This window comes from Furipterus horrens, unplaced genomic scaffold, assembly GCF_987537825.1.
Source record: "Furipterus horrens unplaced genomic scaffold, mFurHor1.1.pri manual_scaffold_1, whole genome shotgun sequence".
NCBI lineage: Eukaryota > Metazoa > Chordata > Mammalia > Chiroptera > Furipteridae > Furipterus > Furipterus horrens.
The window spans coordinates 97,517,651-97,542,671 of record NW_028327171.1 but is presented as its reverse complement, the minus strand read 5'-3'; the positions used below and the strand labels follow the sequence as shown (position 1 = coordinate 97,542,671).

Below are 25,021 nucleotides of genomic sequence, written 5' to 3'. Positions count from 1 at the left end.
ATAAAACTTGTGCAATCCTTTTGGAGGATAACCTGGCAACAGTAAACTTTTTAAATCCTCATTAGCTTTTTGCCACAATTCCACTTCATAAAATTTATCCTACAATGTGTGCACATGTGTAATAAAGCAAATGTACAAGAACATTCACTGTAACATTAGTGATAATAATAAAAGACAGGAAGCAATAAAAATGTCCATTAATAGGGGATTTGTTGAATAAATTATGTTTCAAATTCATTCAAATGAATATTAAGCAACCATTAAAAGAATGAAGTGGGTCCATATGTAGTATTAATAGAAAGAGCTCTAAATAAGATTCAAACAGTAAGCATAGTTCTCTTAGAAATATACAGGGTTGGCAAAAGTAGGTTGACAGTTCTGAGTACGCAAAACTTATTCTTATAATCTTGTTTATTAATTATTGCATTATTTTCCATACAAACAACTGTCAACCTACTTTTGCTCCACCATGTATACAGAAAACTTCTGGAAATATATGTAAGAAATTACTAAAAGTGACTATCACCCAGGAAGGATGTTGGAGTGATCTTCATTTGTTAGGGAGCAGCTAGGATTTAGTGGCCAGAGGCAAAGTAAAGGAAGGGCCCTCGCCATTACAATCTAAAAAAGAACTTAATACAGGAGGCTAGAAGCAAAAGAAAGACTTGTCTCACCAATTAACTTAGTAGTCCTGAAGTCAGTTTGATAAGATTGCTGTCCAGGCATTGCAAGCAAAATAGCGTAGGAGGAGGGGAGAGTCCTTGAGACTGTGCTGAGAAAAGGGACTTCTGTAACAATCTGCCGGGTGTTCTGAACAGCACAAGCAGTAATAATAGCACAGGAGGAAGGGAGGGGAGTCCTTGAGATTCTATGATAGGAAAGGGAGCCTCTGTAACAGTTTCACTAAGACAAAGAACCTTTACTATCTGAGAAAGAAAACCTATGTAGCTGTACATTATTCCCAAAATTTAGAAGGGGTGGAGAAGGGGGGAACCTAGAAGTTATATGAACCCCCAAACCCAATAGTCAGGGCACTCAGATTAGCTGAGCACCCACTTGTAGCTTTTTGCTCAAGTGTATAAATAAACTTGCTATCTCATTTCCACTGTATGTGTTTCTCTCACTTGAATTATTCTCTTGTGAGCAAGACAAGAACCAAGGCAGGGAAGGGAGCCTCTTGACTCAAGTGTCTTTCCCTCCATCCGTAACAAATTGAAAGGGCCACACACTTTTCACTATATACTCTCTTGGAGTATTTGAACATTTTATCATGAGGGCATATTACTTTTAAATGTTCTTAAAAGTTGCTTTAATTCATTACAATGATTAAGATAATTGAGCTCTAAAGTACTTAGCTATCTAAGAAATTCAGTTATGTTGTATTGAGTACTGCCCAACAGTATCAGAAATCTGAGAAATTTATCTGAATAAATTATTTAAATAAAATATATACTAAAACTTAAACACAGTTCCATATTTTGATTGTAAATTATCTCTATTAAGCTTAGTTTAAAAATAAAGCACTTTTGTAAGAAAAATGACTAAATTTTTCCTCTTAGTATGTTTCTAAAAAATCTATCTGAAAGATTACATGAATAATGATATAGCCCTAGAAAATTTTATAAAATAGCTCTACAATATGTTAAGAAGTATCTTTTATCTGGGAAAAGATTATATTAAACATCAAATTTAAATTTTTCTTAAAAAGCCATCTGAACTAAGCACCAGTAGAAATAGTGACAAATCATGTCCCTTTAGTTTTCTTAGCCAGTACTTAATATTTTTATAAGTCAGAAATCACCCCTCTCCAAATTACAACAATTCAACATTGTGTAATTACAAATGAAAACATGCTGCTTATATTGAAAAATATTTTTGTCTAACACAAAGGCTGAAATGTTCTACAATATTGTCACTCATCAGTTCTATTTTTATAATGAGGTGGTAAAATGGTTTTTTGCAACTTCCTATCTTTTTTACCTGCTATCAGCTTCTCCGTATCAGGTAGAAGTGTGAACTGTCTTTTGTATTCCTCATTCCTGTCTTTATAGGTTGAACTTGAAATCTGTAACAATGAAAAGATTAAATTTTTGTTTAATAATAATCTTCAGTAAATGAACTGAAATGTAGCATCTTAGAAAATAAATTTAAAATGGACTTTAAAATAATATGCTTTTTATGCAATACTTTGTATGTCTATGTATGAAAAACATAAATAAACATTTCAAAAAACACCAAAAGGAAGCTCCCAGCATGATGGAGTAGGAGCTTGGCAAATCCTCTCTGCAAAAGCAAATTTATAGCTAGAAAAAAAGCTGTCAAAAACAATTACCTCAAACAAACAAAAAAATTTTTAGTGGGGAAAAATGAAAATATGAAGAATGGAAATGCCAGTTTAGTGAATATTAGAAGGCAAGGATTTTTCTTCACACTGTATATTTTTCTCCACATCTGAGCCCTCCAGAGTTTGGCATTCTAAAGAAGTAAGTAATGACCTAAGTTTCTTTGCATAAAACTAATAAGACCAGTCGTTAATAGAGGTTTTTTTTTGACTAAGACGTGGACTGGAATGTCATGCCTAAAGGAGACATACTTGGGCTCTGGTTGTTACCAAAAAGCCCTGAGGAACTGGGATTGACTTTAGAAGGTAATAAAAGCCCACAAGATAAAAGGCCTGGTACTTTGGTTGGTTGTGCAGTCTGCAGCAATCTTTCCAGGGAAGGAACGAAGGTTGTTTTCCTGAAAGATGGCTACAAGGGACCTTAAGGCACAATGGAAAACCAGAAGGACTTGGAAAAGACATGTATGTACAGTCAAGACTGAGTGCCAGGTATGTGGCTCAGCTTCTGTGCCCTGAAGGGCAGACTGAAGGTCACCCTAAATGTTTCTTGCATAAGTTCCAGCAAAGCAGAACTAAAGATCATAAGTGATCATTTGCTGCTCTTGTTGTGTTTATGCAAATGAACAGGATCAATTAAAAATGGACTTAACGCAGTCCCTTTAATGACAAGAAGGGTAATCTTAGGGAGAAAAATCGTTATTCAAGGAAAATCACAATGATCAGTGGCAGACTATAAAGTAGTGCAGCTAACTGTCTATTTAGAGTTTCTTTTCATTTAAAATATGTTTTCATTTGAAAGTTAAACTATGTCTGGGGCATCATCAAAGACGCTTAATTTACAGGCAAGAAGAATGTCAAATGCCTTGCAACTGGATGTCTTTCCAATAAGACAGTCTTACAGATTTAGAGACTTGTTTGTGGGTTATGTTACAGAAACTAACATATGTTTTCTGTTTTCAAAGGGCATAAGCCTATGATCTCGTTACCTGAGTGATTGTCTGTACATATAGGCCTCACTTAATCCTGTCTGCATCTCTGCCTCCTGAGACTCAACAGTTTGGCTGAACTGGGTGGCTGGGTTGGTGAAGTGTGGGGTAGTCTGTGGGTTTCACTTTACAAAACTGGTTTCTCTTTTCTATCCTAATGGCTTGGACAGAAAGGGCCCAGAGGTCTGAGCTGGGGGGGACCTAGAATATTTCCCTCAGCCCAAACTAAGTATAATGGGCAAAAGAGTTTTGGACAGGTGAGATGTGCCTTGCACGCCTTCCTCCAAGAAGCCCCTTTTTTTCCCTAATGTGGGACATTGAAAAATTAATCCCTGCCTTCTGTTATCTAGTGGTTACGGATTGAATGATGTCTTTTGACCCTGTTGCCAAATCTGTTGCCCCCAGAACACAACAAGGATGCCAGCCTGTTAAACCAAGCACGCCGTTGTCTGGGGACAGCCAACTGACCTGGAGTCTGCATGATCCTTCCCCATGTGGGAAGGCCACCCTCCCCTCCACACCCCCACTCTTATTAGGGATTTCTGGACCCAAGGGTAGGTAGGACGACGACCACGTCCAGCTCGAAGCAGCTAGCAGAGCTCAAGACCTTCGCCCCTTGTCCTTTATAAGATTATAAAGGGTCTTAAGTCTAAGAGGGAGGGATTGTTATTTTTTATTGTTAAAATAATTAATCATTTATTTATTTAAAAAAAGAAGAAGAATATATGAAAGGGTGAAGCGAGAGAGCTTGTATGTATGACCCATGGGCATGGACTTGGGGGGATTGCTGGGGGAGGGGAGGTGCTGGATTGAGGGGAGCAAGGGGGAGAGGATTGGAACTATTGTTAACAATATAGTCAATAAAATATACTTAAAAAATTTTTTAAAAAATGAAGCATAATCAATTGGGGCAAAATAGACGGGGAAGTTAAGAATAATATAGGAAATAGTGAAGCCAAAGAATTTATATGCATGACCCATGGACATAAACTAAGGGGGTGGAATTGCTGGAGGGAAGGGGGTACTGGGCAGAGGGAAGCAAAAGGGGAAAAAAATTGGAACTACTGTAACAACATAATAAAATATACTAAAAAAAAAAAAAAATCACCTCAAATTATTGAGAGTTGACCAAAAGCATACAAACTCAAAAAAAATTTGTTCATCAAATTCTACTGAACTTGGAAATAGCAGAAGTCTGTGGCACTGTTTCCTTAGCCAGCTTCCATTACTCTTCCTCCCCTGAGAGTTAAATCAGTGTGGTAGGTCTACTAGGGTGGAACAGACCATGAAAACTAGCAGCTTTGCTGAGAGAGTGGGCTGAGTTTACTCAGAGTGAAGAGCAGAAATCCTATGCCTAGAAGTGGAATGGAAAATTGTGAAGCTATCCACGTGTCAGATTGTAGTCCCAATGGGGGCAAGAAACAAGCTGACTGGAAGATTAGCAGGGGACTTAACAAAGAGATCTTGAAAAGAGAGACAGCCATAGATGGGCTTGATAAACATTTTCAGTGTATTTCTGGCAGAACAGAAGCTGTGTGTATATGTAGCAGAGACTAGAGAGATCCCACACTATCCATACATTCCTGGCTAGAGACACAGTAAGTCGCAGGGTAATATAAAAACTGAGAAACTTAAAAATGGCCTGAACTTTGAATGCACTGCCCAATCCACACAGATCTGTCAGCAGAAAGGAAAGTCTTGCTGGCTGGCTGTAGTTGTGCACAAACTTTGACCATTCATGGTCTGGCATAAAAGGTGACCACTAAGAAGCCATCCTTAAAATAAAAACAATAACAGAGCAGAGCAGAGCAGAGCAGAGATATTTGTTTCCATGTACCACAGGACAAACTGATTTCACAGATTTACTTTAGGCATGCTATTAAACAAAGTCTGCAATGACAAGCTTTAGGGGCAGAGAAGATGCAATCAGAATCTACAGTTGCTACAATCTATTATCAACATTGTACAATTATCAAAAAATTACAAAACATACAAAAAAAAAACAAAAAAAAATGTGACTCAAAATAAGGAAAGAAAAAAGCAGGCAATAGACTGTTTCAGGGACTCCAGATATTAGATTTAGCAGACAAAGACATCAAAGCAGCTATTATAAATATGTTCAAAAAGCTAAAAAGAGCCATGCTTAAAGAATTAAAGTATGATAACAATGATTCAACAAGTAGAGAATTTCAACATATAGATTTTTTTTTTAATATAAAGGAAAATTCTGAAGTTGAAAACTACAATCACTGAAATAAAAATATTCACTACAGGGGTTCAACAAAAGATTTAAATGGTAAAAAAAAAAATTAGTGAACTTAAATATAGATTAGTAAATATTATCCAATTTGAAGAACGAACAAACAAAAAAATAAAATAAATAAACTGTAGAAAATGAAAAGACAAGAGACCTGTGGGGCAACATTATGTGATTCAAAATACATGTAATGGGAGCATCCGAAGGAAAAAGAGGCAGAAAAACATTTGAAGAAATGGTCAAAACTTTCAAAATGTGATGAAAAATATTAACCTATAGATCAGCGGTCCTCAACCTGTGGGTTGCAACCCTTTTGGGGGTCGAACGACCCTTTCACAGGGGTCGCCTAAGACCATCGGAAAACACATATGTAATTACATATTGTTTTTGTGATTAATCACTATGCTTTAGTTATGGTTGGGGATCACCACAACATGAGAAACTGTATTAAAGAGTCGCAGCATTAGGAAGGTTGAGAACCACTGCTATAGATCAAAGAAGCTCAATGAACCCCAATTAGGATAAAGAAAAGAGATTCACACTTAGACATATTGTTTAAAGATAAAAGAGAACTTGAAAGCAGCAAGAAAAACAATTATTCATACATACAGATATAAAACAGTGTGATTAGTTGGCTGACTTTTTATTATAAAACAATAGAGAGAGCAGAACTGCCTAAAAGAAATAATAAAGGAAATCCTGTAGGCTTCAAAGAAATAACACAATATGGTAACTCAAAATATGCAAGAAGAAATGAAGAGCACAAATAGTGAATACATGTTGGTAAACATAAAAGTATATCAATATATTTTCCAGTTTCTCTCTTAACATCTTTAAGAGACCTATGAATATAAAAGACAATAATTATAATGCTATATTATTGATGGGTTTATGAGACAATAGGTGCAATATACATGACAACAAGAGCACAAAAGGAAGGGATAATGGAGCTATGTTGGGGCAGAGGTTCAATATTTTAAGCAGAATTAAGTTAGTAATCTGAAATATACTGTGAAAAGTTAAGATGTATACTATAATACTTCAGCAATCAACACAAAACCCTCAAATACATTTTTATTTTATCTTTTATTGTATTATTTTCCACTACCATTTATACACCCCTTCCACCCCAAACCCGTATAATCACCACACTGTTGTCTATGTCCACGAGTCCTTTTTCCTTTTGGCTCCATCCCTCCAGCCCTTCCCAACCCACCCTCCCAGAGCTGTCAGCTTGCTCACTATCTATGAGTCTGTCACTATTTTGCTAGTTGGTTCAATTTGTGCATTAGATTCCACATATGAGTGAATTCATATTATTTGTCTTCCTCTGACTGGCTTATTTCACTCATCATAATGTTCTCCAGGTCCATCTATGCTGTCACAAAGGCTAAATTTTCTTTTTTACAGCCAAGTAGTATTCCATTGTAAAATGTACCATAGCTGCTTTATCCACTCATCTACTGATGGACAATTGGGCTGCTCCCATAGCTTGGCGACTATAAATAACACTGAAATGAATATAGGGGTGCTTACATTCTTTCAAATTAATGTTTTGGGCTTCTTCAGATCTAGTCCCAGAAGTGGAATCGCTGGGTCAAAAGGCAGTTCCATTTTAAATTTTTTGAGGTGCCTCCATACCGCTTTCCACAGTGGCTACACTAATATGCCTTCCCACCAACAGTGCAAAAGGGCTTCCCTTTCTCCACATCCTCACCAGCTTGTTGTTTGTTGATTTATAGATGATAGCCATTCTAACTGGTGTGAAGTGATATCTCATTGTGGTTTTAATTTGCATTTCTATGATGATTAGTGACACTGAACATTTTTTCATATGTCTATTGGCCATGTGTATGTCCTCTTTGAAAATGTGTTTATTCAGGTCCTTTGCTCATTTCTAACTGGATTCTTTTTTTGGTGTTGAGTTTTGGAAGTTCTTTATAAATTCTGGATATTAAACCCTTACCAGATGTATCAACAAATGTGTTTTCCCATTCTGTGGGCTGTCTCTTTATTTTGTTGATGGTTTCCTTTGCTGTGAAAAAAGTTTTTAGTTTGATATAGTTCCATTTGTTTATATATATATTTGTTTTCCTTGCCTGAGAAGATATATCAGATAAAATACTGCTATGACCAATGTCCAAGATTTTACTGCCTATATTTTCTTCTAGGATTTTTATGGTTTGGGGCCTAACATTTAAGTCTTTAATCATTTTCAATTTATTCTTGTATGTGGCATAAGAAAGTGGTCTAGTTTCATTTTTCTGCACATATCTGTTCAATTTTCCCAACACCATTTATTGAACAAACCATCTTTAGCCCAATGTTATGTACTTGCTTCCTCTGTCAAATATTAATTGATTATAAAGGTGTGGGTTTATTTCTGGGCTCTCTAATTTGTTCCATTGATCTGTGTGTCTCTTTTTATGCCAGTACCATGCTGTTTTGATTATTCTGGCCTTTTAGTATACTTTGATATTAGGTAATGTGATTCCTCCAACTTTGTTCTTTCTCAGGACCACTGTTGCTATGCAGGGCCTTTTGTGGTTCCATATATATTTTTGAAATATTTGTTCTAATTCTATGAAATACATCATTGGTATCTTGATGGGAATTGCATTAGGTAGCATGAACATTTTAATGTTAATCCTTCCTATCCATGAACATGGTATGTGCTTCCACTTTTTTGTATCTTCTTCAGCATCTTATAATTTTCTGAGTAGAGATTTCTTACATCCTTGATTAGATTTATTCCTAGGTATTTTATTCTTTTTGAAGCAATAATGAATGGGACTGTTTTATTAATTTCCCTAATAGTTTATTATTGGTATATTAAAATGCAACTGATTTCTGGATATTAACTTCGTATCCTGCTACTCTGCTAAATTCACTTATCAGTTCTAGTAGTTCCTTGGTGGAATCTTTGGGCTTCTCTATCTACACGATCATGTCATATGCAAATATGACAGTTTTACTTGTTTCTTTCCAATCTGGATTCTTGTCTGATTGCTATGGCGAGGACTTCCAGTACTATGTTGAATAAGAGAGCTGAAAGCAGACACCCTGTCTTATTCAAGATCTTAAGAGGAATGTTTGTAGTTTTTGTCCATTGAGTATGACGCTGCAGTGGGTTTGTCATATATGGTCTTTATTATGTTTAGATATGTTCCCTCTATTCCCACTTTGCTGTAAGTTTTTATCATAAATGGGTGCCGGATTTTATCAAATGTTTTTCTTCATCCATTGATAGGATAATGTGGTTTTTATACTTCATTTTGTTTATGTGGTGGATTACATTTATTGATTTGTAGTGTTGTACCAACCTTGCATTCCCAGAATAAATCCCACTTGATCATGGTGTTTGGTCTTTTTGATGTATGGTTATATTCAATTTGCTAATATTATGTTGAGGGTTTTAGCATCTATGTTCATCAGGGATATTGGCCTATTTTTTTCTTCACAGTGTCTTTATCAGGTTTTGGAAGAAGGATAATGTTGGCCTCGTAAAAAGTGCTTAAGAGTCTTGAATTTTTTTACTTAGTTTGAGAAGAATATGTATTAGTTCTCTGGATTGTTTGGTAAAATTCACCTGTAAAGCCATCTGGTCCAGGGCTTTTGTTTGTTGTGTTTTTTTATTTTTTTATTTTTTTATTACAGCTTCAATTTCACTAGCTATATCCAATCAGTCTATTAAGATTCTCTGATTCCTCCTTAGTTTTGGAAGATTGTATGTTTCTAGGAATTTATCCCTTTCATCCAGTTTGTTCAATTTATTGGCAAATAGTTGTTCATAATTTTCTTACAATCCTTTGTATTTCTTTGGTGTCAGTTGTTATTTCTCCTCTTTCATTTCTGACTTTATTTATTTGTGTCCTTTCTCTTTCTTTTCTTGATGACTCTGGTGAAAGATTTGTCAATCTTGTTTATCTCTTCAAAGAATGAGCTCTTGGATTCATTGATCTTTTGTATCATTGTTTTAGACCCTATTTTGTTTTTCAAGTTCCTTTACATGTAAAGTTTGATAGTTTATTTGGGCTGTTTTTGTTTGTTTGTTTCTTGAGATAGGCCTGTAATGCTATGAATTTCCCTCTTAGGATTTCTTTCCCTATGTTCCTTGGATTTTGAGTTGCTGTGTATTCATTTTCATTTGTTTCAAGGTTATCTTTTGATTTCTTCCTTGATCTTGCTGTGGACCCATTCATTGTTTAATAACATGTTAGTTAGCTTCCATGTCTGTGTGTATTTTTTAGTTTTTTTTCTCGTGATTTATTTCAAGTGTCATAGCATTGTGGTCAAACAAGATGCTTGCTATGATTTCAGTCTTCTTAAATTTACTGACACTTATTTTGTGTCCTTACATATGGTCTATCCTAGAAAACATTCTACAAGCACCTGAAAAGTATGTATATTCTGCTGCTTTGGAGTGAAATGCTCTGAAGATATCAGTTAAATCTATTTGATCTAGTGAGTCATTTAAGGCTGTCGTCTCCTTGCTGATTTTCTGTCTGGAAGAGCTATCCATTGAAGTCAATGGGGTGTTAAAATTCCCTACAATGCCTGTATTTCTGTTGATCCCTCACTTTATGTCCATCAAGATTTGCTTTAGATATTTAGGTGCTCCTATGTTGGGTGCATAAATGATTACTAGGGTTATAGCTCTTGGAGTGTTCCCTTTATCATTATGAAGTGTCCTTTGTCTCTTTTGTCAGATATTAAGTATTGCTAACCCAGCTTTTTTTTCCCCTTTCCATGTGCATGAAATATCTTTTTCCATCCCTTTACTTTGAGTCTATAACAGCATAATCAAGAAAATACACTTTAAAAAAAAGAAAACTGAAGTCATACCAAGCATTTTCTCAGATCACAATGGCTTGAAACTAGAAATCAACCTCAAGAAAAAAACTCAAAAACATTCAAATACATGGAGGCTAAATGATATGAATGGGTTAACAATGAGATCAAGGAAGAAATCAAAAAGTACCTGGAAACAAATGAAAATGGACACACAGCAACCAAAAACCTATGGGACACAGTAAAAGCAGTTCTGGCAGGGAAGCTGACAGCATTACAGACCTACCTAAAGAAAATAGAAAAATCTCAAATAAACAATCTAATCTTATACCTAAAAGAACTAGAAAAAGAACAACAAACACAGCCCAGAGTGAACAGAAGGAAGGATATAATCAAGATCAGAGCAGAAATAAATGACATAGAGACAAAACAAACAAACAAAAACCCTCAAAAGATCAATAAATCCAGGAGCTTCTTCTTTGAAAAGATAAACAAAATTGATGAACCTTTAACCAGACTCATCAAGAAAAAAAGAGAGGACCCAAGTAAATAAAATCAGAAATGAAAGAGACATAACAACAGGTACCACAAAAATAGAAAGGATTGTAAGAAATTACTATAAACAACTACATGCCAGGAAATTGGGCAACCTGGGCAAAATGGATAAATTTCTAGAAACATACAATCTTACAAAACTAAATTAGGAAGATACAAAAAACCTGAATAGACCAATAACAACTATGAAATCAAAACAGTAATAAAAAAAAACTCCCAGCACACAAAAGCCCTGAACCAGATGGCTTCACAGCCAAAGTTTACCAATCATTCAAAAAAGAGCTAATGACTTCCGGCCAAGATGGAGGCTTAGACAGACACGCTCGGTCTCCTACAACAAGAGAGGAATACAACTACTTCAAAACAAAAGATAACTAGAAATTCCAGAAAATAAAGCTACAAGGAAGCCCAACGTATAAAGTTATAAACCAGTGGCGCCCTTTGGGCAGGTAAGAAGAGCGAAAGGGGGCGGAGCTGTTTGCGGTAGCACCAGGGACAGCGGCAGGGAGAGCAGTCTCAGCTGCAGTCTAACCCCGGCAGCTTGTGACCCCAACACTGGGAAAAGCAACCACCGCATCACCTCGAACGGTGAGACCCAGAGGGCAGGAGGACGGATCCCAGCCTCCTAGCAGAATAACTGCAGGAATCCATCTTGGACCCCCGCCCCCACACAAAGCGCCACAGCGCTGCGAAATAGGTTGCAGATAGATCTCCACTGGTCGCTGGGCAGTGACGACAAAGTGCCACAGCGCGGCGAGAAAGGTTGCGGATCGCCGCAGGTCGCTGGGTTGTAACGAGTACACAGGCACTGCCCCCTATCGCCGGCCCAAGAAAACAAAAAGCATCTGTCAAAATGAGGCAGACAACTATAGAAATCCTGGTGGCGCAGCTCACCAGGCAACAGATGAAGAACCTGAGAGATGAACAAATAAGAAACCTGTCAGAGGCTCAGTCCAGGGCCATTGTTATCAGGTGGCTTACAGAATTAACAAAAGATCTGGGAAAAGATGAGAAAGAATTGAAAAACACTCATACTGAAAGGAACAAAACCACATACGAGACAGATGGTGAGGAAATAAAATCCAGAGTTCAAATCAACAAACCAGAACATAGAGAAGGAATAAACAGTCAACCAGTGCAGAGAGAGGAAACGGGAAGCAAGGAAAATGATGAGAGGATCAGAAACCTCTGGGACAGCTATAAGAGATCCAACATATGGGTGATTGGATTGCCAGAGGGCGAAGAAGAAGAACTAGAAATTGAAAAATTATGTGAAAATATAATAAAGCAGAACTTCCCAAACTTGGTGAAGGAAATAGACTTACAGGTCCAGGAAGCAGAGAGAGTTCCAAAACAACGGGACCCAGGGAGAAACACTCCAAGACACATTATAATCAAAATGTCAAAAGTTAAAGATAAAGAGAGAATCTTAAAGGCAGCAAGAGAGAAGAAAAGAATCATGTACAAAGGGGTCCCAATTAGACTATCAGCTGACTTCTCAAGGGAGACCCTGCAGGCAAGAAGGGACTGGCAAGAAATATTCAAAGTAATGAAAATCCAAAACCTGCAACCACGAATACTTTATCCAGCGAAGCTGTCATTCAGAATAGAAGGGCAGAGAAAGTGTTTCCAGGACAAAATAAAACTGAAAGAGTTCATTAGATCCAAACCATTGTTATATGAAATGTTAAAGGGACTTGTTTAGGAGAAAGAGGATCAAAACTACGAACATTAAAATGAAAACTGTATCACAACAACCAGTAACAGAAACTAGGAAATCAAAACAAAGGCAAACTAAGTAGGCAATGAGAGTGGAAAAAGAACTATAGGTATGGGGAGCATATTGGGGGGAAGTCAGCAGGGAAGGGGAAGGGGGAGAGGGAGGGAGATGGTATAGGAATTAAGAAACATCGTAGGAGGGAATGGAATAGACAGAGAGGTTGAGAAGAACTATATGCACAACCAATGGACAAGGACTAAAAGGGGGGGACAAGGGGAGGGAGGGGTCCACCGGGTGGAGGGGAGCAGAGGGAAGGGAAATTGGAACAAATGTAACACTGTAATCAATAAAACACATTTAAAAAAGTAAATAAATAATCAAATTATTTTTTAAAAAAAGAAATGAAAAAAAAAACTAACACTTATCCTTCTTAAACTATTCCAAAAAATTGAAAAGGACAGAAGACTTCCAAACTCTTTATATAAGGCCAGTACTATCCTAATTCCAAAATCAGTAAGATATAAATAAGTGGAAGCATATACCTTGTTCATGTACTGGAAGAATTAACATAATTAAAATGTCCATACTACCCAAAGCAATCTAGAGAGTCAACACAATTCCTATTAAAATACTAATGGCACCCTGGCTGCTGTGGCTCAGTGGATTGAGCGTCGGCCTTTGAGCTAAGTGTCACTGGTTTGATTCCCAGTCAGAGCACATGACTAGGCTGCACGTCAGGTCCCCAGTTGGGGGCGCAAGTAAGAGGCAACCACACAGTGATGTTTCTCTCCCTCTCTTTCTCCTTTCCCCTCTCTCTAAAAATAAATAAACAAACAAATACATAAATTATTTTTTAAAAAATACTAATGGCATTATTTCTCAGATCTAAAACAAATAATCCAAAAATTTACGTGGAACCAAAAAGAACCCAAATAGCCTTGGCATTCTTAAGAAGAACAAAGTTGGAACAATCACAATACCTGATATCAAACTATACTGCAAGGCCACTGTAATCAAAACACTCTGATACTGGCATAAGAATGGACACATAGATCAATGGAACAGAAGAGAGCCCAGAAATAAACCCATGTCTTAATGGTCAATTACTATTTTCTACAGGAGGCAAGAGCATTAAATGGAGTAAAGATAGTCTCATCAGTAACGGTGTTGGGAGAACTGGACTGGTACATGCAAAAAAAGATGAAACTAGACCATCATCTTACACCTAACACCAAAATAAACTCAAAATGAGTAAAAGACTTAAATATAAGTCATGATACCATTAAAAGCCTAGAGGAAAACATGTGCATATCAGGTTATAGGCAACAAACTATCAATCTTCTTCACTATTAAGAATTAATTCTATTTTATAAATCAACCTATTCTGTGAGAAGCACTTATGTGCAACAAATGAATAATAAAATCTAAAATTAATGTTCATAAAGAAGACATTTCATCAAGGATAATCTAATTTTAGAAAGAGATCTTTTAACTATAATAAACATTTCAATTTTTAACTAAATTTACATAATAAGGATAAAGTATAATATTAGTACATACTCTCATATACTACAGCTTAGAGTATAAACTGATACATATTTTCTTAAAAACAAGTTTGCAATACATATCAAAAGATAAACAATCGCCCCGATTGGTGTGGCTCGGTGGGTTGGGCGTCGTCCTGCAAACTGAAAGGTCACCAGTTCAATTCCAGGTCAGGGCACATGCCTGGGTTTTAGGTCAGGTCCCCTAGTCGGGGCATGGGAGAGGCAACCAATTGATGTTTCTCTCCCTCTTTTTCTCCCTCTTTTCTCCTCTCTCTAAAAGATTAATAAATAAAATCTTTTGAAAAGAAGAAAAATAATACACAGATTTTAATTAACTAATTTCATTTATGGTAATCTAATTCTAAAGAAATAAACATTTGGACAGATTTTATTCAAAAATGCGCACTGCACTGTTTACAATGATAAAAATTTGGAAACTGTCTAGAAAAAAAGAGACATTAAATAAATTTGAAAACACTAATATAGTGGTATACAACACAAACTGAAGATTGTGAAGAATTTTTAATGGCCTTAGAAAAAGTTCAATAAGTTAAACTTTAAAAAAAGGAAATATAAATGTATATAGACACTAATTCCAATTATGCCAAAGAAAAAAATTCCCACACATACATGGAAAAAATAAGAAGAAAATTCTCAAAATAGTTTTCTCTGTTTGGTGGGAGCATAAGTAACTTTATTTTTCTTCTTTATATATTTTACCAATTTCCAAATTTTAAAAAATTCCTGAAACTTGTAAAAATTGAAATCATCCAAAAAATTAAATTACAATTTTAAGTTTCAGTTTCATATCTTACAATTTATTCAACTTTGTTTCATTGTATTTTTACATCAAAGACAATTTTTTTCTGATCTTTGAAGGAATCATTTAGTCTTTCCCCTAAATGGTGCTTCCATGTACCCAGTTGTGCTGATAAGAAACCTAGGAATCATTCTTCTTTTTTTTTTTAATCCTCACCCAAGGATATGTTTATAGATTCTAGAGAGAGAAGTAAAGAGAAAGAGAGAAAATCGTGTGAGAGAAAAATCGATCAGCTGCCTCTGGTAACTGCCTGACCTGACACCAGGGATCAAAGCCAAAACCTAGGTATGTGCCCTGGTGGGGGATTGAACCTGAAACTTTTTTGTGCATGAACACAAGGCTCCAAACAACTGAGCCACCTGGCCAGGGAGGAATGATTATTCTTGACCTTTCTCTTTCCCTTGCTGACTACATCTGATCCCATCAGCAAGCTGTTCATTAAGCAAGCCAATCTCGTTTCCACCTCAGGACTTTCTCTAGAACACCACTCCCCTTTCCCCTTTTTCACATAATGTGTTTGTCTCCCACTCCCAACCCCCATATGGGGCTCTCACAAATGGCACCTCCTCAGAGAACCCTTTCCTGACCATCCTAACTAAAAATGCTGCTTCTTCCCATGTGATTCTCTACACCTTTATATTCTCTTACTGACTTCAGAGGTTCTCTCACTACCCGACATAATATTTCACATTTGCTTATTTCTATACTATCCATCTCCCATTCTGGCCATCAGCTCCAGAATGGTTGACAACTGCCCTGTTCACTTAAACAGTCTGGTGCATAGAAGACATGCAAATGAATTAATACGACTATTCTTACCTTTAAAGTTATATTTACCTTTTCCACTTCTATAACAATGCCTCTGCTCTCATACTCTTATTCTGTGATTCACTGTACTTCCTGATTCTAAAGTCTTTCATCAAAAGTGAAAAGTTTTCATGCATATTCTCTTTGAATATTGCCTCTTCCTCATCTCTATGTTCACCTTCTGAAACTCCTATTAGACTCACAATGAACGTCTCTACTTCTCTCCTTGTATCTTAAACCACTCTGTTTCAAATATTCTGTATTTATCTCTCAGTGATACCACCTCAATAATTTCCTCATATATATATTTCAGTTTATTAATTTTCTCCTTGGCTGCTATTTCCCATGTCCACTGAATTTTTAATTATTTCAAAAACCGTATTATTCACTTCTAAAAGTTGTATTGTGTTATTTTCCAAATCTGCCTAGTATTTTTGAGAATGTCTTATCTATTTATTATATTTTTAATTCCTTCTATTAAGTCTTTAATAATGTCAAGCAATTGTTTTATAGTCTTTATCTGGTAATTTTATCTGGTTTTAGAGGGTTTAATATGCTATTGATTCAAGTCCACAAATTTCATGAGAGATGAACTACAAATTATGTACTCTCAGGAAGACTTTCCTCCCCCTACCACCCAAAGCCCAAGTTTAGACAGATAAGCTTCCTTGTCTTCAACCTGCATATGGAAGGAAATTTTTTTCCTAGTCTACCTTTCACAAAGAGTGTAACTTTTCAAGAGTCGTGACTTTATAAACAGTTCTCAGGTCCAATTCACACATGTCCAAGGCACCATTTCCTATCCCAATGTGATCATTAAAGCTTTAGTTACTAAGGCTAATAAACTCCTAAGGGTGGCCTCAGCATGAAGCTTATGTGCTTACAACTCTGGTAATCAGTTCCCTCTTCTTTTTTAGCCCTTAGGTAGTTCCCTTGCTATTTTGTGATCCCAGACATGCATCTCAAGATGATGTTTATAACATTTCATCCAGCAGTTCTAAGGACTTTGTAACAGAAGAGCTTTTAAGTTAAATAGTCCTGTCTCCATATTTCTAAAAATGTTAGTTCCCATTCCTTTCTAATTAAATCCCAAAGTATTAAAAGATATCTAGGCTTTCAAAAGATATCTAGTATCTATCTACTATTGAAGTTTTTAACTGGATAAAATTTTTTTTTAATTCAACAGACACTGGAATATGAGTTTATTCTTTTTCATCAGTTACCAAAGTGAAAATCTGAAATATCCTTTTTAGGTTGAACAAATCTAAGATAAGTTGTGGAGGACAAGATATGATTACAGAAAGCCTCTTCTCCAACGTTGCCAAAGCATGTTACAAACATACTAATTAACCCTCTTGGGCTTTTTTAAAATTTAACAGCATCAATTAATTCTCATGATGTACCTCTACATCGGGTTTGTGGCAAGTATTATCCCCCACTTATAAGTATGAAAGCTTACCTGTGAATCATATGATTATGATCATGTTAAGTGAATGATAAAGTATAGAAGCAAAGCTTTTGATTTCCTGTACAATTAGAAAAAAACTTGACCATGATCTAGAAAAATTCAGATCTAAATATTTTCTATTAAAACACAAATATAACATCGCTAGCCATCAGAGATGCAAATTAAAACCACAATGAGATACCACCTCACACCAATCAGAATGACCATCATTAACAAATCAACAAACAAGTGCTGGCGAGGATGTGGAGAAAAGGCAACCCTAGTGCAGTGTTGGTGGAAATGCAGACTGGTGCAGCCACTGTGGAAAACGGTATAGAATTTCCTCAAAAAACTAAAAATGGAAATGCCTTTTCACCCAGCGATTCCACTGCTGGGAATACACTCTAAGAATCCCAAAACACCAACTCAAAAGAACTTATGCATTCCAATGTTCATAGCAGCACAATTTACAATAGCTAAGTGCTGGAAACAGCCTAAGTGCCCAACAGTGGACGAGTGGATCAAAAAACTGTGGCATATTTACCCAATGGAATACTATGTAGCAGAAAGAAAGAACTCCAAACTTTTGCAACAGCATGGATGAACCTGGAAGCTATTATGCTTAGTGAAATAAGTTAGTCGGTGAAAGACAAATACCGTATTATCTCACCTGTAGGAGGAAACTAATGAACAAACCAAACAAATGAGCAAAATAGAAACAGAGACATAGAAACATGGAACAGACCGACAATGACCAGAGAGGAGCAGGGAGGGGGATAAAGGTGGAAAGAAGGAGAAGGGACTAGTCAAAGAACATGTATGAATGACCCATGGACATGGACAACGCTGTGGGAATTGACTGTGGGAGTAGGGAGTGGAATGGGCAGAGGATGGCAAAGGAGGGAAAACTGGAACAACTGTACTAAAAAACAATAAATAAAAAAGTTTAAAAAACCGTACATATGGTAGTTATTATATGTATGTATATATACAGGTAATGTTTCAAAACCTAGACTTGTTTTATTTTTAAAATATTTTAAAACAAATATATAAAGAAATAACAAATAAAATAAAATAAACAAATAATTTTTTAAAAAAAGAAATAACAAATTTGAACTCTAACCTCTTTTAAAATTCTCCTACTCCATCTTTCTTTTTTCCTATTTCTCTTCCTAAATCAAAGATCTGAGGCAGCTGAGATTTCCTATCTTCTTCACTCTATGTATATTTGTGAAATTTTCAAATATACAATTATTCAAAGAAAAACATACCCTAAACAATTTAATTTGTTACGCAATCAGAAAACCTTATTAATCCTTCAATTTTAAAATGGGATTATCAACTACATCAGCTAGTAAGAAGAAAAGTATAAATAAATGACACATATTTCTAAGGGAAACCTATTATTAATGAAATACCAAGGTATAAGTGAATACTTATTAAGTACCTGGCCCAGAGCACTTTACTTTTATGAAATATCCAGGTAAGTATGTCATCTTCTAAACAAACACAACAGAAAATCTCAAAGGCTTTTTCTCCTCCCAATAATTGCTAGCTCTACATCACTAAGAGAATTACATTAAAGGAATATAACTGCTGCAGACCTCTGGATGCTTTTCCTCTGGGACTTTAATCCACCTGGAATATACCATTATTTTAATCGGGAAAACAAAAGATTTTTGTTTAGAGGTTTTTTTTTGCTTTTGCTATGTACTTCTACTAACTGTTAAAAGGCAAAAGCATAAACATTTGCATGCCATTAACTTTATTTTAAACTTCATTTCACTTAATTTTTGTGACATTAGGCTTTAAAAATTAATAATGAAACTCTCTTCCATGCATTAGGATTAAATATTTTCATATTTAAATAAAAAGTAAAACAAATGTAACACTTAATATCCCTATCTTAATATTATAGGATTGAAATAGAAAATCTGCAGCTGTTGATCTCAATATCAATTGCTATGGAGATTTAATCATATTCCTTTAAATTAAAGTCCTACTATCAGAAAGACACTAGTCGGTCTATTAAGCAGTACAAGATTAAATGGATAGGGTCTAAAAGAAATCAACCTCAGCAACAACAAAAAAAACTAATTAACTTTGGTTCACTTTCTTGTATCCTTTTAAGTTTTCACAATTATGGGGAATTCATCAAAACATATTTTCCAGTATTACAAATCATAGGTCCTCTTATCCAGCACTTTTCAACTTTTTTTATCACTGGGACAGTCTTAAGGAAAGGTGTTCCCCATGTAACATATTCCTGTTTAGCATGCCCAGGTTTTTATGACTGATACATAGCTACTGAGACTATAAATTAGGAGTACTTGCTAGCCATAACTCCTCCTTTTTCTTCTATTGATTCAAGACATACCAACTTTGCAATATCGTGGCCCAATCTCTAATTTTGTAAGTGAGTCACCTAAGGCCAGACAGGTTAAACAACATATTCAGGAGCACCACAAGGTCAAATCACTAGAGACAGAGCATGTACTCTATCCCAGGTGTTTTCTTCCCAATCTCCAATTTCTTCAATTATATTACACTGCCCTCTAAATTCACTACTGTGGAACAACTGAGTTAGCCAGGCCAGAATCTGAGTTACTCTATATTAGTGAATTTTCCAGGTCCCAAGAGCTTAACTCTATAAATACAAAAACTTTAAAAAGTCATTAATCCTTTTTGGTAGAAACCATCCAAAAGTGAAAAGGCACAAATCCAGATTTCTTTGAATGCTCCAGTGAAATGGCTCTCACATTCTAAAGACCAGGTCATGTGCCTCATGAATATTTTCTCTTTAATGCTACTGGTCTTCCTTGTGATAATTTTGGATCCCTCCGTGAACTCCACCATTTTGCTGTACTCATTCAATGCCTACTTTATTGCCAGGAAAACATGAAAATAGTGACATTGTAGAGACAATGGTAGAAGTAGGTGGAATTTAAAATGGCAGAAAAGAGAGAAATTAAAAAATACAATGGCAGAGAAAAGGGGCATTATTTTCCAGGCTTCTTAACCATCATTTCTACCAGTTATAGTACCACGACATTAAAGCCAACTCATCTACACAGACCTTTGGCCTCCACATTAAGAGACAAAGGCCTCTGCATTTTTAGAGCTTCTGCTGTCATTTGTTGCTACTGTCTGTGTGTTACCACCAAGTAATTCCCTTATCCTCAACATTCTATTCAACTAAATAATGGGAACCAAGTTATTAGGCTTATAAAAATATATCAAAATATATTAAAGAAATTCCAAATGAAGACTTGAGGAATTCTCCTCTTACAATATACACATGCACTCTGATTTGGTTATTCAGGCTCTTTCTTATTTTTGTTTGCTTCTGAGCTCTAATAGTTCTGATTTCTGGGTAAGTGACCTCTGGAAAAGTCAGTAGAAGTTCTGAGATTTGTATTTGTCTTTAAGTCTGTTTCATGTGAATCCCTATAAAAGTTCCTCAAAATAAAGTGTTTACAATCAGCACAGAAACCTAAAACTGAACCTTCAACACTCTAAACCAGTGCTTCTCAAACTTTAATGTACATACAAATCCCTTGGAAATCTTGTGAGAATGAAGATTCTGACTCAGTAGGTTTGAGGTTGGGCCCAGGATTCTGCATTTTTAATCAACTGACATGTAATGCTAAATATTCTGGCTCCACATTCTACACTTCGAGTTGCAGAGCTAGAGAACACATACCGTTTTTTTCCTCCCTCCTTCTGTCTCTAAATCCTCATTCCTCTGCTTTTTCCTTTTCTTGCTTTACCTTTTTACTTAACATCAAGTCTGCCAAGAGTAACCACAGTAACTTTTTAGCCCCGTGCACAGCCTTTGGAACTACAAAAGTTCCCAATCTGTAACATAAGCTATAAAAATCAGAATGTAGAAGGGTGACATTTAGAAAAGTCATAAACATTCTCTAAATGTGACCAAAAATAATATAATCAATATAGATGATATAATTTTAGGGTGTATAGTTATTTTGATATATTCCTTAGCAATAAAATATTTTCCTTCTTGATAGGAAGTAAAAACCTGTTAGTCATCTGAAGATTCAGTAACATTCAATAACTGAGCTAATTATAAACAGAGTAAAGGTACTTGTACTAATCTTTATAACCTTTTAATGTCTTTTTTGGTCTGCTCTAAAATTATTAGAAATTCTGTTACCAAGTGTACCTAATCCTCAAGAGATCAGCTTTCTAATGAATTAATATTGGAACATATATGCCTTATAATCTTATATAAATTTCACTTATAGTTGCATTATTCTATCAAATGGCTCATAAATCTCACAGGAATGAGCCCTTAAATATACCAAATGCTAGCGTTCGTATGATAAAAGAAATGTTCTTACCAAAAGACTCTATGCACCTAATCAACAAGCAGTAGTCTCATTTTACAGTGGGGAAACCTGAAATATATCTAGGTTACACAACCAAGTGAGCACAGTGCGAATAGAATATGAAACACCTAACTTTTAAACCTATCTCACAATCATTATACATTACAGGTCAAACATAAATTTCCTTTTAGGTACAGGAACTAATTCTTTAAATCAAAATTATGTAAAATAGCTGGCTGGCTTCTCAGTAACATTTAGAAAGTTTCTGTATAATGTTCGTCTCCTGCCAATACAATGAACAGCAGTGTAAGCAGAATCCAATTGTGTGGTGTAGTTTTCTCCTGGGGAAATTGAAGCAGATAATTCCACTCCATTAAATCAGACAACAGTGCATTCTAGTGGCCGAAGGAGGGCATAATCAGAAGTGTCTTAGGCACTCATGAGTAAAATAATTAAAATCTAGAAGCTAATAAAAAATATTATAAATAATATACAAATTGCTGTAGACTTACAAAAATTTGCGTTTAAGATTAAAGTGAAGATACAAGAAAAAAATATTACCCAAAAGCTCCAGTCACCACTCCAGTTATGTAAATGTGGTCCCTGTTTTTTAGCTGACACTATATTATTCTCATCTGCAACTGGACTAGAATTTTCCTCTAATTCTTCCTGTAACTTGGCGGCAACGCTTGAATCCTCTTCATTTATAACCTGGAAACAAGTATCAATCAATTTAAATTACTTATTGAGAAATGCCCATTTTAAAAAGAAAAGGGTTAATGTTCAAAATACATGAATTAATTTGAAAAGGACAATATTTAAGCTTTTAGAAAACAGTAATTAATATATTTTTGCTCCCATAGTTCATATAGTTACATGTGCAACAAGTATTTTCCAACTACTCCTATTTGTTGGGTAGTTTATTTGGCACTAGGGATTCAAAGTGAATAAAACAAAGTCCTTAATCTCCAATAATTCAGTCAGCTACAGGAACAATTCAACAGTAAAATAAACAAAATGAGAACAAAAACAAAAAGGAGGGAGTGACGATTGGTTCAGCCTCATTGAAAAATAATGTTCAGTGCTTAGTAGAGCCTTAGATGGGTATGTGTACTACAACCCAGCAATTTAATGGGCACATGGAGTCAGCAATGTTTGTAATACTAAAAAAGTGCAAAAAACCTTACTGTCCATTGGTAAGGAAATTGGTAAATTAATTCTGGTTTATTAAAACAATGGAGTTAAAATAAATGAATCAGATGTCTCAACCAGGCACTGGCCCCCAATCTATAGAGTGCTCAGGGAAACAGTTATACCCTGTGGAAGATATGGGACCATCAGGTGGTCGGTCACTCATGAAAGAGCAGTCATTATGGAGTCCAAAAAAAAGGAGAGGAAGGGGAGGTGTAGAGGCGAAGGGGGAGCAGCCAAGATAAGGGCACATAGCTCTTAAATATCTTTGCTGCTCCTGTTTAACAAAAATTCTGATCCTCAGGGTTACAGGGAAAAGCTCCCATGGCACCCATGTGGCACAGCAAAGGCTTAATTCAAACTCAATTTAATCTTAAGGTTCTTAAACTCTATAAACTAACCATTGGCATGAGGAAGCAACTAACCCATAATGTCCATAAGTTGTCCACAGGATTCTGATACAAGAAACTTCTCCTTAGCTCTATACTATATGCCATTAGAGGAGCAAGTACTGCCAGTATATTGGACTCTGTGGGAAATAGGGCCTGCAACACTCCATCCCCAGGGGCTAGTTATGCCTTGGGTCCTGAAAGCAACACCCTGCCAGCTTAGCACAGCCACTAAGGCCTCCTTTCTATAAAACCAGAACCAAATCTGGGCCCTATGGCACATCCCACCTGCAGGAGGACACGGCCTTCCTGTCTTCATTTCCTTATTAGGTGTCATGGTGTTGGAAGAAGTCACCTCTCTTCTATACCCCTTGATTGCCTGGGGAGCAACTTGGGTTTAACTGAATAAACAGCAATAGCAGTTTGTACTCTTCAAACTCCTGGTTGAAGGTTAATAGACAAACTTGCTATTCGGTGGACAGCATCATCACCAAGGCCCATGATGAAACTCACTGGAATCCTACTGCTTTTTATCCCTTAACCAGGATGTTCCCGATAAAGGAAAGAACTCAGGGTCAGCACAACTGGCTGAACTTCTCACTTCTCACGGCCATATTAACAGTGAATGCTCTGGTCAACAGTTGGAGCCATCTGAACATTTTTACAGACTCTTGAGCCACTGCCTAAGAGTTGCACCCTCTGGGGTAAAGAACTCCCATGATTCCCAAGTACTCATGATATAAATCAAGGCCACACATGTCTCTATATATATTAAAGCCATAATAAAAGCTGTTACCAAGACACTCCTTATCCCCATCAGAGTTCCAAACATTACTCATAGTGACCAAGGCACTAATTTCCTCAAAATACAAAACACTAGGATTTTGAACAAGGCATTTGATGGAACTTTAATCTTCCTTACTAGCTTCAGGCTGCTGGCCTCAGAGAGCCATGATGTTTTACTTAAATAAGTTCAAATTCAACTAAATGAAAAATGGTACACTTCTGTCATCAAACATCAGGGGTGAATTATAAAGGGTCTTATTCAATTTTTGTTTATGTTTGCCTGCTCACAGCTTTTAAGCCTCACCCCTCCTTCTTCCTCTTCGGTCCCTCAAATGGGCATGTTGGTAAGGAAGCCTGGGTGCTCTTCCCTTTGGTGTGTGCAGGAGAGTCAAACCACACACAGGAACTCTCACATTGACTCCACCTCCTATCCACAATAAAAACCTGGAGCCATACTCTGGTTTCTCTTCAAGTCGTATAAATCTTTTGCCTTTTACTAAAGATTTCCGTGGAGAGGAACAATTCTGAGTTTTCAGCCAATTTTTTGAAGCCTTTGTCTACAAGGCCTAAAAAAAAACCTTGAGCCAGCCTCCTTTCCTTGTCAAGTCGTTTTGGATATGCTTCAGAAGACTGTCCTGTTCTTACCTTTTCATTATGTGAGTATATAAGTAATAAGCCGTTATATATAAGTAATGAACCTCTTCATACCTTTGTAGTGTGTGGAGGGGGGGCATTATCACTTTCTACATCCAAATCAAATTTTAAATGGGGTCCATTCTGGCTTTGAAGAGTGACCGCAACAGAATCCTCTCTCTCTTATTTAGCTGTGTGGTCACTGGCTATCACTCAACCTCTCTAAATCTTTTTTCTCCACTCTACAGTAGGGGTAATAATTCTCTCTAGTCTAGACAATAAGCTCATAGACAGCATGTCATGTCTGTGTTGCTTACCATCTTGTCCCAAATCCCAAACACCCCGGGGCCAGACACATACTGGGATGGGCAAAAGTGGGTTTACAATTGTGAGTACACGAAG

General features: G+C 36.1%; 1 protein-coding gene and 1 non-coding gene across 2 annotated transcripts in view; one reads left to right on the top strand and one right to left on the bottom strand.

Moving 5' to 3' along the window:
- GRAMD1C (GRAM domain containing 1C) overlaps positions 1-22,329 on the bottom strand; it is a 107,108-nt gene extending 84,779 nt beyond the window's left edge. The window contains exons 1-2 of the mRNA XM_090276789.1: positions 22,182-22,329; positions 1,981-2,065 (exon numbers count right to left, since the gene is read on the bottom strand). The gene's annotated coding sequence lies outside the window, so the exon portion shown is untranslated. The remainder of the gene's footprint in view (positions 1-1,980; positions 2,066-22,181) is intronic.
- Positions 22,330-24,438: 2,109 nt separating this feature from the next.
- On the top strand, positions 24,439-24,554 carry LOC150021560 (U5 spliceosomal RNA). Its single transcript, XR_016513552.1, has one exon. It is a non-coding gene; the product is annotated as a U5 spliceosomal RNA (small nuclear RNA).
- The last annotated feature ends 467 nt before the right edge of the window (positions 24,555-25,021 follow it).